Here is a 20,000-nt window from a genome sequence, read left to right as displayed (position 1 = left end):
GCCTCACACAGGGCCATTGTTCGAAGGCCTCATGTCGAACTGGCAACGATTTGTTCAAACTCATCCCCACGCAGCATCGCGGAGCAGAAAGCGAAAGAAGCAGAAGCGATGAAGAACAGCCCCAACAGTACGCCCCCTCCCATGGGGACGATCTCACGAAGCGTTCACTTTATCATAAAGCTATCAAACGAACATGATATCGGCACCGAGCGGTTCCTTTGGGACTAATATTCGTGAACTCGCGTACAGCGCCTTCATGCAGGCAGTTCGTTTGCTCTTTCCGGCATTGGAAATCTTATCCCGGTTCGAGTCAATTTATGATCGGTGCTGCTCCACTGTAAGCTTGTAATGGTAGCCAAAATTAACCTTTTACAAGTTTCCGCTTCCTCTTATCGGCACCATTTCCGGCTCAAAGTCATCAAGAATTCATTTTTACTTAACGCAATTACCAGCGGAACAGACGACTACGCCTCGTCAGCACAAGAGTACAAAGAGTACAACAAATTACAATTAATGGCCAGCCAAAGCGAGCACTAATGTCCTATGTGGATGGACATAACAAGAGGTAGAACTTTGTTTACTCGCTTTTAGACGGTAGAGTATGCGAAAGGAATCAGTTGTTCGGAAGAAAACTTTTCCAGTACAAACTTACTACTAACACCCGCATTGGCATCAGCAAATAGGACACCGCAATTGCATTCAGAAGACACCGAAATCCGATCTTTGGCAGCAGAGCAGAGCAGTGACTTTCAGGTTGAGGTTGAGAGGTGGCGGTAAAAGCAGTTCACAGCTTTGAAGAACACTTTCGCTTGACCAACGAAGTTTATGGGGCATGGGGACCGAACCAAAACCCAACCAGTCTTATCAATGACCACAAAAACAGAAGAAATTCGGATTCGTTTGGTGCTGTGGTGCTGCTCAACAAGGCTCAGACCAAAGTCAACCAAACCAAAGGTTCGGGTCCGGGTAGGCTGGGCTGGCTGATTGGGAAATGTCTGTGTCTGGCACCCTTCTTTTCTGCTGCGCTCTCACAATGGAACGCAAAGATGAAACGAAAAGTTGGATCAAGTTCCAGGTCTTTAGAGTGCCGAGGACCGAGACCGAGAACACCAGCCGTGGCCATTGTTGAAAGCCGGATTCTAGAGCAGCCGTGGTTTTAGTTTCTTCTCTGCAAAATATCAAATTCGCCCATAGAATGGGGAAACATTCACCGATCGATACCGACCGACCGATCGATCGAATACTGACCTGCCGTTCCAGGAAGGATTTGTGTTTGCTACGAAGCAGAAAAGAAACAATTACTATCCTTTCAATCGATAAAATCTGCTTTCATCTGTTTGAACTGTCTAAAGCTTCTTTGCAGACACCATTCACTACCAGCATGCGATTATGGACGACACATCATTTAAGTGTTTTCCTAACAATCAAGACAGAGGATGCAAGCAGCGAAACCATATCCAGGAAATTCATTGCAAAGTGAATCTAGGGCATACATAAATCTGCTCTCCCAACGATTTATGTGTGCATATATTTAGTTAAACGAAATTTTGCGCTTGTGCACGGAGTCACCGATCCGGAAACACTTTCATACACATTTCGCGGAACTGTGGTGCGCAAGATTTATGAAAAACTCATTTGAAATAAACGATTCATATCCTTGAACCACGGGAAATCTTGATATAATGGCGTATAATTTGATTAAGCTGCGTTGCTTGGCCGTTGGCCGTTTTTGTCGCCTGATTTAGAAGGTGTATGAGTGCCATTCTTCCACGTTCTGTCGCCCCCCCTCGTCCCGACTAATAACGAACGAGGACTAATAAATCATATCGATCGCTGCGACTACCGCAGTGCTGTTTCGCTTTTTCGCTCCGGTGATTAATTTGCTTCTTGCTTGTGGCCGCGGTCTGTAATGAAGTGAACAAAAAAAAAAGGGACGACCAGAATGAATGAATCGATGGTACCGCTTTTTACACCATTGGCATTTTGGGTAACCTTACGCATAAGTTGAACTCATCATAAATATTCATCAACATTTTGACCGGATTTTCCGTGGCCCGTCGAGCTCATTCACTCATCTCTTCCCTACCTACGCCATTGTTTATCATTTCATCTACCATTGGCCCCTTTTTGTGTCGGCTTAAGCTTACCCCAAGAAAATCCTTGCATAAACGATTCCCTTCGCTCTTGCGATGCGACTCGAGAAAGGACCCCCTCCCCCAACCCCAACGGAATGACTAATTAAACTCACCCTCGATGCCCTTCTCGGTGCTCCTCCTCAGGTGTTCCTCGCAAACTCAAACAACAACAAGGTAATGCGTAGATACCTCCCGTTGAGCCAATGAAAGAGACAGCGGGAGCGAGAGACGGAAGCAGAGTTTGCTGGAAGATTATGTTTCTGAACTTCCAAGCTGTGATGAGAATGGAAAGACTATTTCCTCTCGAGAGCCGGGAGCTCGAGCTATACATTGAGGTGATTTATGAAACTGTGGCGCGCATGGATGATGGATCAATGATGAGTAGCGGACACAAATCGGGACGCTGCGAGGCGAGAACTTGAAAACAGCGACTTGACTTGAGGTATTATCTGTCGATCCGCCAACTGCCAACAGCCGATAAGCGACTAGCAGCTTATCTTCTCTCATACCTTTGCCATATCTTTATCGAAGGAAGATGAGTCCCGACCTTTCTAATAAATCCCAAACACATTCGAGATTAAATGTTCAAACCAACCAGCCACATTTTAACTAATTTTGCTACATCATTTTACCTTCCAAAGATGGTTTATTTGGCGTTGCCCATAAACAAGAAACGCTACAGAATGTCTAAAACTACAAAACATGCTCATGCAAGAGCCACATTACACGATGATGATGGGAGCACTTGAGCAGTACGTTCATTATTGCATGTTGACTCTCGGACATGATTTATGACGTGCATTCGCCATTGGTTTTTGTGGCTTGGGGTTGTGACAGCGCTCGCCGCTTCACCGAAAAATGTCTGCAAAAGCCAACCCCAATGCTCTCGTTGGCATAGAGATCTCGTTTTTGGTGCAGGTACATCGCATCATGCTTGTTGCTATGGTTGCTATGACCCGAAAACTATGCTAGGGTAACTATTCGAGCTAGAAACAATCTTGCAATTTCTTGCAAACAACCAAATCCATCCTCAAACCGAACACGGACTGCAGTGCGGACCATCTGTCAGCCGTAATGCTTCCGTTCGTGACCTGCAACCTTTTAGGATCAGGCAATGTTTTTGGCTTCGGCTGCAGCGAGGATATGCAAGATTGATTGATTTCCTACTGCAGCCAGTCCTTAACTATCCTTTTGTTAGTTGTTTCAGCGAAAAGCCCTGCCCATGAACCAGGACATTCCGAGGGTAGTTTCCTAAGACAAAAGCTCATCGGAACCATTTCTCTATACCAGAATGAATAATATGCTACATGTGCATTGTTATGTTCATAAAAACGTAACAATTTCACCACAAAGCTGTTGTTACTTATCATTAAACTTCATTTAACATGATGAGAAGATACAATGTAAGGAAAAACATTTAAAAAAAAAACTTTTCTGGATAGCAGATCAAACAGGCTCCTTCGAAAAAAAACATACCGCTGCTAACCAATTATTTTTCAAGCTGAAAGTCTCCTGTTTCTAGGAACAGTAAGATATCTTTCAATGTCAGCTCTCTCTCTCTCTCTGTTTCGTCCTCAGCTTAAGACTCGTGCTTTTTCTTGTTTCACTCAAATCCCTTTGGTAAGCTACATTCAACAAGAAATACCTTAAGACTCACCGAAGGAACGCCATTCCTCTCGGAGGCTTGTTGCAGGATTTGAAATGAAAATTCCTACTTCCTGCAAGTCAGAAAAATGGAACCAACTCCTGGTTCCTGGTTTGGTTCACCAATTCTGAGAAAAAACCGCTTCAGCGCTGCTACGCGACTTAATAAAAATACATTAACGTAACACTGTCAACAGGAGAAGGCGAAATGGTCGATGACAGTTTTTTGCGTTTTCATTATGGGTCATGGCTCTCGTTGTTCGTTGTAGATATCCCCACATACCAGTGAGGATGTCACTGCAGGTTAGCTATCCTATCTGGCCACCAGGATCACGAAAAATCGGACAAAACGGAAAACACTTTCCAGACTGCCGGGCCCTGACAAGGCCCATCGCATTGGCATCTTGAGAACGTCCTTTTTCTACACCAGCAGCAAAGGCCAAGTCAATTTTCATCATGAAAATTTAATTAAAAACCTTCCAAATTTCATCCTCGTTTAAAAAAGCAACTCTTACAGAAGCCATGGAGCAAGAGGCTGCTACTAGCGGAACGCTGATCGGATCGATATCGGAACGGTGTTGAGGCGGTTGGTCGCTGAAATATTATTCAATTTACATGAAATATCTTTTCCGTACCAGAAGCCATAGCTTGCGTTTGGCGGAAAATGTTCAGTTTGTTTCACTCGCCTTTAGCATACGAACATAAATCAGATCTCTTTCGTTCGTTCTTCTTGTAAGCGTCGTTACAATCTGCATACTATCAAAACGATACCGGAAAGAATCATCTCAATTAGGTCTTGCGATAACCACCTTATTCTTCGCTACACAGCATGGCCAGCAAGCTGGACACAAGATTTCCACGTCGTCCAGAGACAGTTGCTGCGTCTCCACCGAGTCGCCACTTGATTACCTTTTTTTTGCTTGACTTTCCGGGTCACCGGATAGGGCTTAATAACGATTGCCGTCATTAGTGGTGGTCGAGGAAAAAGTGTTTATCATGGAATGTAAGTTTGTGTGGCACAGTCGAGGCACAGTGGGGAACGTGTTGATAGCATACTTGAAATAGTTTTCCCCCGGCATGCTATGCTCTACCGTTTCGAGGCACTTAAAGAGAGGAGAGACAGACACCTCGAAGAATAAACGTCATGCGGAAGAACTTTGCTCCCAGACTGCCGAGCGACGGAATGCAAGCTCATCGACAACACGAACACCAAGACACTTTATGTATATTGTTGAACAGCGTCAGCGAAGGACGTCAAATGCAGGAGTAATTAAAATCTGAAGTAAGACTCACTCTTTCATTATGCGAGATGCTTCTTTTATATTTGTCTCCCCTTGAAGTTTCTTTCATAAAATAAAACAACGTCAAATGAATGAAGATGATGCTCCCAGCTCAGCTTACCAGCAGCTGCAGCTGTCCTTTTTCACATACACTCGACGTCAGACTGCCGATTAGGTACAACTCATTAAACCAATAGAAATTCCAAAGCTCCGTACATCACTTACTAACCCCATTTGACATGTGGACCACTTCGAAACCGACCTCAATTAGTAGACTCCCAGAGGGAATAAAAAGAACTAGTTCCATAATTGCGTTATTTCTTAAACGACTTCGAATCTGCTCTTTTAGAAATTGTATCCCGGAGGAGTCTGAGGGTGATTCAAAATTTAATTACTCCACGATCGCAATCATATTCAAAGTGCGTCCACAATATGCAGTCTTTCATTTTCGATATTCATTGAATTGAAACCGAGCATCCAAAATGTGTAAACCTAGTAGATAAACTTTAAAACATAAAACATAATTCCTGAACTGAAACACATTCTCGTTTGAGTCACAGTTTCAGTTTATTTTCATATCTTCTTTCTAGCATAATATGTTGACACACGATGGTTGTTTAAAATGAAGAGACGAGAGCGTTTTATATCACATAGCAGCATGTATTTGTTCCGTTTTACGTGTTTATTCACTTCTACCCCCCTCGGTTCCATTTTCGGCGATCGGTTGCTGACAGTTCTTTTAAGCTTTATTTACCAAACAATCGTATATGAAAATGGCACTCAAAGGCGGCATGCGGGTAATAGAAATGTGGAATCACGCCACCACCGGAACAAAAGAGAATATACTCCAAAAGAATGCAAAAGGGAGGGCAAACAAATTGTCCAAATGACGACGATGAGAACGATGTGAGTGCATGTCGAAAGGTAGACACTGTGCCGTGCTTCCTGTTCGGAAGTTCAAAGCCTATCAGACCACAAGAAGATTCCAGGGGCCAGGGCCACCACCTAGACAGTATTCGGTATCTCTATCGAGTATCATCGTCGTCCCCGGTCTAACGATCTACCGTCCAGCTCTACTGTAGGAAAGGGCGAGCACTGTGCTAACGAATAAAACCAAATAAAAATCTGATAGAAATTCATGAGAGAAAGAGACCATACAGCGTTGGAGCGCTGTGTTCGGCTGGATGCCACCAAACATCGGACCCAGCCTGCTTCGCTCCCTCAGCTGGCTTCCGGTTGCCTTTGCACGTTGCAGCTATCGCGATGTGCGGTGGCTCGTTTAAAGCTGAAAGCGGTATCTACACGATTATGGTACCCGAAATGCTTCCGCATCGATTCTGGGCCTTGGTACGCGAGGCCTTTTTTATGACAATGGATTTTGTGGCTGCTGGTGGTAGGTAAAACACGGCAAGAGTGGTCAGGGAGCTTGTTAGCATGAGGATTTGATTCTCCTGCAGCGATGTGTTCGAGGTTCGTTTTTGGCAAAAGAACACCGAACGCGCATAAGTACCATGCCACTTTGGGGGTTTTTTGCTCAGCCTTCACCATCCACTTGAAGTAGACTAAATTAAGCAATACTTACGGCACGTTCACTGCCATAAGATGTGGGTTGATCTGCGTCAACAGTCGCGCAGTTGTTCAACTTGCTGCCACGAGATGATAAGCGAGCAAAACGGGAAAATGTTTGGAAAAGAAACTTCTGTTCATTCACTCAATATTAACAACATCATGGGCTACTTTTTGAACCCAAGGAGCCAAAGGCAAGAAAAAACAATAAATATTTCACCCCCTGGACGATGCACAATCACGGCTGCACTGCGTTGTTGTTGTGCGGAAAACCTGATCCTGATCCGAACAACATGCTTTCTACGAAAAACCAACGCAACGATATGAAAGCACATCTTCTTCCCTTCCAAACCAGACCAGACCAAACGGGGCGGTCCTGAGAAATCGTTTTGTGCTACATCGCCTGGCAAATGAATGGGTTGCAACATAATCCACAATCATCCTCATCGCCTCCATAAGCAAAACGAGAGCGTAAGCGGGTAGCGAAACCACAAAACAAAAACGACTGGCGGCGACTCTCGCATCCATTACCAGGCAGCTCGACCCTCGACGCCGCCAAACACAACACAAACCGTTTCATAATCATTATTTTCCTTGCTGCCCAACTTTCACTCCTGTGCGCTGATGATTCGTTTCCATTTATCGTCTTGTTTATCTCGTTTTCGGGACCCATTTTCCCGCTCCCGGTGAACAATAGGACCGCCCGCTCCTCGAACAACAACTATAATTCAAAACAAAAATAAAAAAAGAGGCAGCCAGAAACGCACGAAAGAGAGAAGAATACCCCCAGAAACGACCATCTTGTGTCTTGTGGGTGCTGAAGGTGCTTTATTACATGTGCCTTCCAATCAACCCACCCACCACCCGCGTTTGTGGCCAACACATGTTTGCTCTTGTAGACACGGACAAAAGACATTTACCCCTAGCGGAGCCGATCCGTTCCTCAGTTCCTTCGCCCCAAAAACGGCTACTTTTTTAAGACTTTGCGCACCTCGTATGTGACAAGCATCTCATAATCATTTTCTTCTCGCGACTCGCGCCAAAGACAGCGTGTAAACGAAAGCGAAAATGAGGTATCACGAAATCCCGGGCTTTATCTGTTTGTTTTTTCTGTCATCCTCTTTCTTTCTCTAGAGCCAATCCCCTGGCTGGAGCAAATCTTCTCACAACACAACCGAACCGAAACGTCGTGGCTATTCGCGTGGTGTCTCACCGTGACCTGCTTGCCTTGCCTCTAACATCAAATGGCATCAATTTTCACACGCTTGGCAGAGCATCGTGTCCTCGCGTCACGCTGGTGTGTCCTTCATTCGCCATTATTGCGTCTTTTAGAGCTTTCTCCCGCCATCGCCGCACCGCTGGTCCTCTAAAATCCCTTCTACGATTTGTTTTGAGCCGGTAACGCACCAGGCAGGCTGATGAAAAACGTCTGTCTGATGTTCCTCTTTTTCGGTGCGATGGATTTTAAGAGGGGCGTGCGAAAGTTTTGCTCTTTTCTTCTGGGCGAGCAACGAAACGGGAGTTAAAACCCATCTGTTACGAGCTTCGTGAGGCAATCATTCTTCGCACACGTCATTTAAGGAGCGGTAAACGTTTTGGAAAATTTATTTTTTTCATCCTTCGTCATCGTAGCAAGCTATGGCACATCGATACGATAATCCAAGGAGCCAGCGATTCACTTGACCTGCTTTGCCTGCCAGCCCCATGCGATCTACCTTTATCGACCCGTGAGATGAGGCCGCATGCGATCATTCGCGTGTTGGTTCGCCGGCTTCTTACCTCGTATTTACCCGCAAATAAAGCAAAACGTGACGGTCACGTTTTGTTTTAATCTCAGCAAAGCTAAGCATAGTAACGAGCGAATTTGGAGGCTAACCTCTGCAGTGCGGTCAGCAAGCGCTGGTATAGATCGAGAAAAGTTAAGCTCAAGAAGTCCAATCGTTTAACGATTCTGAAACGCGAGTTGGTTGATATGACGCGTATATAAATCACTTCGTTAACCTTGATCCCATTTCGTCGTTAGCTCAATCTTTTTCCCTTACTCCACTCTCTCGTTTATGTGCTAATCGTGATGCTGAACGAGTGAACGAGCGATAAAAACTGTCGCTTTTACAACCAACGAATAAAGCCTCCAGGGTACCACCGATTCGTTGATTGAGTCACGGTCACGAGAGGACTTTCCAAGTTCATAAAGTATCCATTAAACACAGTTCATCGTCTTTATTTCCATTCGAAACACTCCCCAAAATCTCCCCAACCACTTTTTCAATTCAATACTTCTCTGTGAGATTTGCTTACACCAAGTGCGCTGTCGCTAGCGAGAGAATCATGTGGCAAATTAATTGGAAGCATTTTTTTCGCAATCTTATCGCTCCATCCGCTTCTCAATTATCGCGCAAAACCGTTGTGAGTCTTCCGGGAACTGCGCATGAGAAGATCCGCCGCCAGTCGAGTGTGTACCCAGGAGGGGTCCGACAATGGATCTCTTTGGCTGGAAATACGAAACGGAAACTCGCAGTCTGTGGCGACCTTTTCTGATGCGGATGCCCGCCGTTGGCATGAAAAAATCGTGATTGCCAAAGAAGAAATCGGTTAATTAAGAAAGATATCTGATCTGATATCGTATTATAGGGCGACCACCGAGGGACCGGAAATGGTCTTATCACGTTTCTAGTGGCCCGTGCTGGCGTTCTTCAAAGACAAGAGTAGCTCTTATTGCTAACAATTTCTCTTTTGCTCGTAATTCCAATCCACCACGAACTCTTTTTGTGGTAAACGTGAATGGTTTTGAACATTATTCAAGGAGTCTGGTGACAATCAAACAGGAAGTTCGTGATGCTCGTACATCCTTCAGTCCACCGGAACTGGCATCGAACCAGACGAAAAATCGGAGCAAAATCAAGCGTTAATCAAACTAATCATTGTTCCGGCACCGTAGCACGTCCCGATTCATGGTGTGCTCCCAAAATTCGTCTCGATTCTGGTTACGAAAGTCACAGCACACCTGTGCAAGTTCTCGGAACTCTTCGTATCACTAACCTGTGCCTGCCTTCGATGCCATGGATGACGAAAGAATCAATGAGAGCGTGCTCTACTTGCGAAAATCCGATCCGTTAGCTACCGGAAGAAACTGAAAACAGCTCAACCGAACATTGAACATTGGTCTCGCTGCACAGAACATCTGTGCCGCAGTTCAGGCGTAGCATTCTTTACTGACAAGCTTCCTCATAACCTGGGCTTGTCATTGATCGTGTGGACTCTGGACTAAAGGACACAGGTACAAAGAGAGAGTTTGTAAGATTTTTTATCAAACACGATTGAATAATTTTACATTCTACACACAGTGCTGGCTTCCTGGTTCCTGACTGTTCAGTGCAACACGGACAAGCTCACGAACTGGCGAACCGTAAAAGGCAGGTAAATCCCGTGAAATGCAGCAAAGGGTTTCTCCGTTTTCCGGTTCAGTTCACCACTCCGACAGCACACCTTATGGCAGTTGTTTTTGGACTTCCTTTTCATGCATGAAGCACATTTTGTCTGATCTTTGGGTTTTTGTCGGTTCGCTGCTTTCGCCAAGTACGGGCACGGGCAACACGGTGCCGACAGCAGTACCAAATGTTACAATCCCGTTTAGTAGAGAGCACTGAATCGATCGGTGCGAATGAGTTGTACTGCCACGTCGCGCGCCAGCTGTTTGAAGAATCTTCGCTTTCCCTCTTCGTATAAATCGGATGAAGAAACTTTCTTTATTTCATCCTCTCCTGCGCCGCCAACTTGATGTGTCGTGTTTTCCCCAGAATTCAGTCCCTCGCTGAGAGCGCTGTGACAGCACGTCCTCTGGTACGCAAGTGGAATCGATTTATCTGCTTCTGCCACAACTGTTCTCACCCTCAGCTTTGGTATATCAAAACATCCACTCGAACCAAGAAAAGTGCCAAGTCCTCGTAAAGACGTCGGCACAATCGTGACATGTGACGCGTGACAATCAACAGCCCCGTGCGTCGTAGCAGCAAGATTTGCAAATACACTGTCACACAGTCTGTTTTGGCTTTTCTTCACCGACGGGGAGGGGGGGACTGTTTCGTTTTTCTTTTCTCTCTAAACTTCCACCAACTGCGACGCCCTTGACGCCCTTGTCAGCGATGCTACGGAGCGGAAAGCACCCGGGATGTGCTAGATAGTGCTTAAAACCCTTCTTCGCGGTGAACCTAACCAGTTTCCTGAACGCTTTCACATCCTGGAGCCCTTTTTGGGAAAGGACCTTTAACTTAATGCCGGCTTGCTGCGAACTCTTCTTGGAATATCCTTTGTAAGCAAGAGGTGTATGTGACAAAAAAATCGCTGATACGCTTCTGACAAGCGTCAAGTGACACACAGCCATCCTTGATCTGGCCGGCCGGTGGTTGTAAATTGTTTTATTTCTTTTTTAAGCCTGCACCAAAAAAAAGGAAAGCCAACGAATGGTGCCAGGAACCTGTTGAGTCACCTTCAATCCTTCAAAGCGCGGTCAATTGTGCTCGTAAATCGCTCCGTCATCTATCACCGGCGCGTGACAGATTGTGATTGATTGTGATATTCCTATGCGAACTATCTGGGCACCACTAATAAGCGTAGAGCAAGTATGTGTCCTCCAACTGCTGCTAGAACACAACTCTGGAACGTTCTTTAAAGAATCCTTTCATCATAACACTGCACAAGATAAATGATAAAAGTTTGTTTTACAAAACTTGCCAGCCAGCCAGAAAGTAAAACGGGAGAGAGACAACGAAAACAGATCCATTGGAAAGTTGGAATCACTCGGACACTCGGACACCGATTTCTAATATCAAAACTGTACCGGTTGGGTTTGACTTTTCCGTGACACGCACGTAACACAGAGGGTGGTGGGCGAACTGCTGCACCAAACAGAAGCCCGTCAATGGGAAAGGATAAACATTTGCACGTGTCCGAAATGCTGCATGGCACGGTGAGTGATGAAAGGGGAGGGAATCCCGAGCACGAGGACGAGCTTCGGCCCAAAATTCAGATTTACTGCTAGAGTGCTCACCGCCATACATTAGCCCACCATACACGCCCACAAACGAACGTTTCCGTTTCCGGTGTGATAACCCCGAAGCCGGTGGCCTGCAGCATGAAAGTTGCATCTGCCAGTGACCGGTGAGCCGGTGGCTGGCCTTGTGCACCGAGCTTCCGATGACCACGTTGACAAAGTTTGGCCAGAAAAAGCGAAAAGCGGAGCGACCTGTGGCCGCATGGTTTGCGCTTCATGGGCGAGCGCATGGTGCACATGGTGATTTTCACAGAAAAACATGACAGGGCATTACATCCGCCCGCCATACTGGCGTGGCTGTCTGCCAATGGCAGGCTACATTGCACCCGTGCCAATGGCAAGGCCAGACTGCCGTGGTGGATGGCGACCACCACCATCGCCATCGTCGTTGTTACAGTTCCGAGCTGGCCCTACGGCTCTACGGCTCCGTAGATCTTCGGGACGGTCGGTTAGTTGGTCGGTCAGTACTTGTCATCTAGGGAACACCAGAGGGACACTTCTCAAACTTGAACCGGAAAACCATAAAACATCCCTCTTGCATAACCTCTCTCTCTCTCTCTCTCTCTCTCTCTCTCTCTCTCTCTCTCTCTCTCTCTCTCTCTCTCTCTCGTACCAGTCACTCTCAGGCCACGGCCAAGTGGCACCATTTTAAACCTTGTTTCCGTTGCAAGACAGCTGCTACCCGGGAACGAAATGCTCGAGAGAGAGCGGCCTCTGGCCCTTGTTTATGCTTACGAGCCGCGGCACCAGTTTTCCTCCATCAAGCTTTGCCCTTCATCAGTCGAAGGCCAGTGGAACCGTTACAAAGCACGTAGAACGGACGGTGAATTTCATAACCTGCCATCGCATGTCGTCGCTGTGAGCCATAAAAGTAGTCATGGCACTCCTGGACGAGCGAGCGATTGTTCATTTATGATAATTAATAAAGCAGAGCAACCGAGCAACAAAGTATAAAAGTAGTTTTTCCGTTTGCAAAGAACAAACAGTAAACAGTATCGCAGTATGCTTACCTTCCTTCATCGAGCGAATGACGTCATTGTTCAATCAATTCTGCAATAAAAGATGAAACAAACATCCAACAAGTTATTGATCAGTGATGGGCACACGGTACAGCAGCTACAGATATCGATAGCAATCGTTCAATGTTCGAAACCGAGTTAAAGTGTTTGCTTTTGCAATTATGCCATACATTATGGAAAACCTCACCGCCAATCTACCAATTGCCGTCAATCACACTGGCTGGCTGGCTGGCTTTTACAGCATTCAAAAGCATCCCGTTTTCTTTCATTTAGATTCCCATTTTCCATAATCATGGCTTTCAGTTTCATCGCAAAACTGTAGATCCTTATACAATGGCAAACAGCACGTACACACGTCTCACACTCCATGAACAGGAGCACGGTGCACAGGAGGCTCTGCTGCTTTCCGGCTGCCAAAACGGAAAACCAACTGAACCGAGCCTTTTTTGCATAATGGATGTGCATATCAATAGCTGGAAAATTCGACCATTCGGCAGCCCTGTCAGTCGAATGCATTCTCGTTCGATTTTATTCTCGTTTATTTGTTTTTCTCTTCCCATTGCCATTGCCATTTTGCTTGCATGTTTCACATACAGAGGGAGAGGTTTTCTAAAAATAGTTGCAGTTCCGTCCGATCAATCATCACTCGTTACATTATTCATGCTCTTACCCTGTTGCTTTTCGTTGAAACTGCGCTGCGCTCATTGTCTTATTTTAGAGGGAGAAATGTTCTTCTCTCCCGTTCGCTTCGCTTAACTATGAACATGTTTGACCTCCATTGTCGATTCAGCGAAAAATATTCCTCCCAAGGGGGTATTGCAAGTGAACAACGATTTCTACAATAACGGAAAAGGTTCAAAATGTTTCCATGAACGACATGACTAGGGCCCGCGGTTCATTGGTAGCACTGACATCGTGCTACACGACCGCACCTAATCGGCACCACTTTATGGCCCACGCCCCCGGGTATGCCGGTGGTGTCAGGTGGAAATTGGATTCCGCCCAACCCAGCCCACGCTACCATTTCAACTTTATTGCTTGCCGTTAAATTATTGAAAAAGGAAAACCACCTCCCCGGTATTTCGCTCTGGCCAAAAAGTCTGGCTGGTCTCATGAACGCAGCTGATTGTTTAATGGTTGGTCGATTTGATGCTGGTTAATTTATAACACCCTTCCCACAGCCGGCGGGTGATGATGGCACCAACCCGTTCCGCGCCGTTTGTCATTGAAGTGGGTCTGCGCGGCCAGCGGGCCTACGGAAAATACTTCAAAATTCATTTTAACTCTTATTTACATTCATTGTTTCGATGTGGTGGAGGTGTGTAGGTGGAGGTCCTCCAGCACAAACGGTACTGAACCTTAAACCTCCCCGGTTCGCGCAATAAAAGCACTTAACAGAGGAGGAGGAATGCGGTGGCCAAAGCAGCAAAGATAACGCTTTAAAAGTAGAACCATGCCACAGATTGCGAAGGCTGGGTTTGGGAATTATTTTCCATTTACTTCTACCTAGGGTTTCGAGGAATTGGCGCGACAGCGAGCGACTGATCCGATTTTTGCAGCACAGTTTCAACACACAAATGGTAAAGATATCGCTAGGAGATGGAATGAAAATTGAAATGTGCGACGATAGGGGGGGAGAGAAGGAAACCAAATTTGATTTTCTTGCTTCCGGCTTATTTTTGGGAGAAGAGGAAACCGGAAACCATCCTCGCACCGCAATGCAGCATGCAGCGTGTCCTCGGAATAGCTCTCTCTTTAGCTTAACGTCCAACCATCAAACGAAAGAGAGAAAAAAGACGTGGCAGTGACTTTAGGATCAGTCTACCCCGACTCAGTAGTCAGTGGAATATGAATTTAATGGGTTTCCCCTTGCTTGGTCTAAGCATGTTCGTGGCATTCCGGTTATAGAAATGATGATGGTGCGCATGAAATTGAATTCATTCGCCATATCGCTCGTTTCCATTCATTCAGACTCCAATTAGGGGACAGATTATTGAAATACTTTGTTTGCGCTACAGCATCTAATGGCGCACGGACAACGACAAACGTCGCAGTTGCCATGCGGGGTCCGTTCTTCTCCTTCACCGATCGAGTAGCCTGCGCGTCGAGTGCGCCGCCCTAACAATATCAATAAATACGATTGTACGGAAATCTGTTCAAATTTTGAATATTTTCACGATCGTAAAAACTAACGATTTCCCTTCCGAGCGAGTAATGACACGGAGCGAGAAAGAGAGATGAAAACGGGCTGCTACCAGCGACGAAACGGGCTGACAAAATCGTTCGAAAGACCAGGCGCCTCCACCGACGCCTCCTCCGATAGTTATCGTCCGGCCAGTGGACGGCACGCCGTTTGCCCATAATTGTGCCACTTTGCCATGGCGATGAGATGTCTCTAACGGGCCGTGCACATTTCATTGTGCGGCCCCATTGTTTCGCCACAGCAATTTAGCGCCAGGGCCAGTGCCAGTGCCAGTGCCAGTACCGTGGTGTGGTTGTGCACCGTGCTGTGCTGTGCCGGCAAATTGAAAACCCTTCACACAAGAGGGCTTGTCGAGCGAGCACATCGAGCACATGTCAGTGGCAGCGACACTCTCGCTGCTTTGTGTGAAGGCTCCACGTACCACGATAACTCAATTCTACTTCAACTTTAACATCACCTCCCCGGAGGGTGACTCGGGGAAGAACGCATTCGAGCGCTCGCCACCGAACGAGCGTGTTCCGTATTTGCTGATTTAAATATTTACCAAATTTTAAAAGCTCTCGATTAAACCACCAGGGAAAATGCGCGATGAACCATATTCGAAGCAGTAACCCCTAACATAACCAAAGCAACGGCCATTCCGGCCATTCAATCCATCACCCTTGTCCTCAACTTCATCAAATGGAAGATAGTGGTAGAAGCGTCACGAGCGGATGAAGCACTGGTGGTACCGAATGAAAACAATAAATAAAACGAGCACAAATGCCACGCTCAAGCGGTTAAATATTTCCCGAGTGTCAAGAGAGAGAGCGAGTGAGGGTGAGAAAACCCTGTTGTGTGCGTTGGAACAAGGTTTCATCGACACACTTTCATCGGCACAGGGCCGGGCCAGAGAGCAGTGAGAGCATCAGGCCAAACCAAACCGGGTCGGTCGGACGGTTTGTTTGCTTCACAACCACGCGCGAGTTTTGCGAACATTGCGAATGTGCCCCCAATGCGGTGGTGGTGGGAAAAAGATTGCTCCGAAAGAGAGATGTTTGCGGCTTCTCCATGGAGACTCTACGTGAATGATGTGATGGGGCAGGAAATACTAGAATGAAAAACCAAACGCTTGGTCCAGACTTGGCCATTCGCTATGGCTGGACTGCCCAGTATGAGTACCACTTATTTTGGATTGGTGCACCCCTCTACTCGTGTGGTGAAGGATTCGAGAGTCAAATAACAGTTTTTTTTCCACAAACACAAATACTCCTTTAGGTGAATGAAGAGGTTTCGAGCGTCGGTTTTACCGTTGAACAAATGTGTTTAATTTGTCGGTAAACTGATTCACTTCACCATCATCATCATTCTGTTTCCGGTTCCGCCGGAACAGAAGTCCGGAAAAGAAATAACATTTTTGTTTACTCTCTCATCAAAGTAAAAGCCTACTGCGCATGAGAACGGCTGGAATCGTGCCGGGCAGGATGTTAAACTAAAAATTTCCCAACAACATTGAAACAGGAAATATGTTTCCCTTTTTCCGGTTCCGCGCTCCAACTGTTCAGCAAGGTTTTTTTTTTTGATTAATTTTTATGAATTTCGGAAACATGCGCGAGTCCATGAACTGTTACTAAGCCAATAAAATGCACTGCCACATCTAAAAATGCTCTCAACACATACGTGTTCGCGCGTCGTAGTTCGCAACGCAGCAACCCAAGCAACCACTAGACGATGCGGCAATACGGCACCAATAAAGTCCAAAAGTTGTGAAATAACTACACCCAAAAAAAAGCCAAAGTTCAAATGCAAAATGACGCCACACGACGACGGTTCATATGGGAAGCAGCAGCAGTAGCAGCAAAAAGCGTAATTGAATTCCGCACTCTCGAGCAGCAGCAGCAACTTTGGGGAAATGTCGGGAACCAACACTCGCATTCCTGGTACCGAGCCAAAAGTGCTAATCTAGATAATTGAAATTAAAAATTAACGAAAAAAAAACCTCCACGTCTCGTTTTGCAAACACCAATCCGAGCAGGGCTACTTGTTTCGAACCACGATTTTCCACGAGAGTTTCCCTTCCATTCTTGGGACTGCAGATTGCGGTCCCGACGGTGCGACGGAGTGTCTGCCTGAAGCTGAAGTTGTCTCGCACCGAACGTGGTCAATTTGAGAGCAATGATTTCACTTGAAAGAGAAAAAAACGCAATCCAGAAACAACTTCACTTGGGAACAGGACTCGCTGCCTTACTGGGACCGTCATTAATAGGAGACACTTTGTTGGGTGTTAAGCTGCTAAAAGTCCCTCGGGCTCCTTGCTCAACGATGAAACATTTATCAATTTCAATCACACCGACCGTGAAACCGTGGCGTAAAATGGCGTACACGGCGGCCTTGGTAGACTAATGAACCGTCGTGCGACACCTTGCGGGCCGCCACTAGAGTGTAAGAATGCTTCTGAAAGCGAGAGAGAGAGTAGCGGATGATCCTTGTGGTTCTCGCGCGACTTTCCGGTGGCTCCGTGTTCCGCTCCGTTGGCACCGTAATTACAAACACTAATTAGGCCCATGATAGATGTCGATTTAAGATCCCCGTCACCTTGGCAGGCCTAGAACAGGCAGGTACAGCGGTTGGCAGTTTGCGAAATTCGCAGGAGGACGCTTACAAAATTGAACGAATAATTATGAATTATTCGATGCTCGGAAGGCACCCCGGTGAAGTCGGCTCTAATCGAGCTCAATGGCGCATGTAACCGGCACCAAATGGTGTGACTAGGCTACCGAGTTACCGTGATCTGTGTCAAGCACCAGCTATAAACAGTTTCCATTGCCTTCGATCCGGAGCGGTTAACGAACTGGAAAAGCAGGCTGCGAAGAAGCAGTTTATCCTTCCCGGCGCCGTTACCATATGTGTTGCGCATGGAACGCTTCCATGAATCTTTGGACACAATTTGGATATCGTGGGGCTTGGCCTTGGTTTTTTTTTTTCTCACAACACAACCGATTAGCTCCATCATGAATTGCTAATCCTTCGCCATTGCGGATATTGTCAATTGTTCTGCATAAAAATGAGATTGATAAACGGTACTGCTCGGATTAAACATGCAAACGCTTCAAGTCGCGCAATGTGAAAGGGATAATGTTGGTCCATGATTAGATACGAAAACATATTCCGCTAATCCTCTAGCTGCATTAATAATGGAATGCAATGTGAAGCGTGTCACTAGAGCACATTCCTGTGAATTGAGAGGGATTTATTTCGCATCAAAACCTTTTAAACATGATTGTATACAGCAGAACAAGCAGTGCCACTTTAACAACAACTTTGCGATGTACTCACTGCTCGAGGATTACTTCTCATTCATTCGGTGATGCTCTTGGGCACAAGAGGGAGAGAAATCATTTTACATGAACAACACTGTTGACAAGGCTTTAAATACGGACAACGCTCAACGCTGAAGAATGAGAACGAAGTAAACGGCTGCAAGGGATCCGGAGCGAGCATTCGAGTATCACCTGGCGTCTGGAGTGGTGCCTTCCTCTCGCTCTTGGGCACAAGAGTTTGTCGCCAAGAATCACTCGTGCAAAAGGGCACATAGCCTACAGCGGCATCTTGATTTAGCGCACAGACAGTTCTTCAGATGTTCTTGTTCTGTTTGTCGGAGGATCGTAAATCTTTGGATGTGTCAGTCCCATGGCCACACACTGAACAGTGGCTGAACAGAGACTCTCTGGGTGGAACTCGGTCGCACCAAAAACATCTCACCTCGAGCAAAAGCATAAACGATGCTTTGTGAGTGCAGCAAGCAACTGAACAGAACAAAGCGTTCGTTAAGCTTACAGCAATACTCGAACAAGGCGTTAGCTTCATCATATCGTGAACGAAAGTAAAATTAATTATTTTAATTTGAAAATGTCTTTCGTATGCAAACTACCTTTCATCAGCACGAAGCAAGGATTGAACAGCACCGAGCACCGTGTACCTCTTATCTTTTGAGGCAACACTCTTGTGTGCCAACAATGCATACAAGCACGGATGATGATGGAATACTTTTGGCTTCTTTCGGTCGTCCCTGGGAAAAGGAACCAGCTTTATTTTGTGCAGACATGCCACTTTCAAATCTGAGGTGCATGATGAGCAAACAAATGAGCATTAAAAAGGTAGGATGGTTACTATCAAGACCACCAAGAGTCTCATCAATCGACGAGACGCCCGAGACGAGCTTATCATCATTTCGTGATGGCTTTATTCAAATCCATTCCATGCCCGAAAGAGAGAGAGAGAGCTCCGAACGGAGCAAGCGGTGATCTCATTAATTTCCACCACCATACATTGCGTTCGCTTTGCACTGTGTAGCGAGAACACAGGTTTAGCTGGATGATAAATTGGATTTTTAATATATTCCAGTTGCCGCACGGTATGCTCTTCCTCTGACCCACGTGATTAATTACGCTCCATTCAATTAAACGATTGCACTTGAGGCTGTACGGGCGAGGGCCATTGTGCACGGTGTCTGGCGATGACGAATTCATAATAACAGTGTACAGCATGTGAACTTGCACCACATGGATTATTGAGGTTTCGCTTGTTATCATAATGATTGAATTTCGATTAGTTATTGTCGCTACCACGCGTGATCGTTCCACTGCGATAAAACTGTTATCCTTTCCAGCTTTATAGCACCCGCAAAATCCATGATACAGCATTTACCATCATTTAAACTCCCATAACTAAATGTGCAGTGATAAAATAAAGTTTAAACATAATGCCAACACACGGATACACCTTCCATTTCCACTCAAAGCGACAGAAATGAAGCATCAAGATCAACACAACGGAAAGACATATTGAAACACTGCTGGTTTTCCTTCCACCGGAAAACGAAGAGCATTTTCTCGCAGATCGCAAGACATCTGAAAAAGGGAGAAGAAAGTATCATTCAGGCAAAAGTTGGTTAATTAGATAAATGGAAAATTTCGCACAAACATTTGCCAGCCCACTGCGATTGCTGAGTGGCAGCATCATCTGTCCGAACTTAACGCGAGAACACCCGCAAGACAGCTTCCACGATTTGGGGAAGGGGGCGAGAACAAGGCCTTGTTGCCATCAGTCGTACAATAATGCTAA

At 46.0% G+C, this 20,000-nt stretch overlaps 1 protein-coding gene across 2 annotated transcripts in view; it reads right to left on the bottom strand.

Moving 5' to 3' along the window:
* Positions 1 to 20,000, bottom strand: part of LOC126577756 (neuroligin-4, X-linked-like) — an 80,341-nt gene that overhangs the window by 55,474 nt on the left and 4,867 nt on the right. For both annotated transcript variants that reach the window (XM_050239633.1, XM_050239632.1), the window contains exon 3: positions 12,686 to 12,725. The gene's annotated coding sequence lies outside the window, so the exon portion shown is untranslated. The remainder of the gene's footprint in view (positions 1 to 12,685; positions 12,726 to 20,000) is intronic.

This window comes from Anopheles aquasalis, chromosome 3, assembly GCF_943734665.1.
Source record: "Anopheles aquasalis chromosome 3, idAnoAquaMG_Q_19, whole genome shotgun sequence".
NCBI classification, from domain to species: Eukaryota; Metazoa; Arthropoda; class Insecta; order Diptera; family Culicidae; genus Anopheles; species Anopheles aquasalis.
Note: the sequence above shows the minus strand (reverse complement) of the source record. Positions and strands in the feature narration are given on the sequence as shown.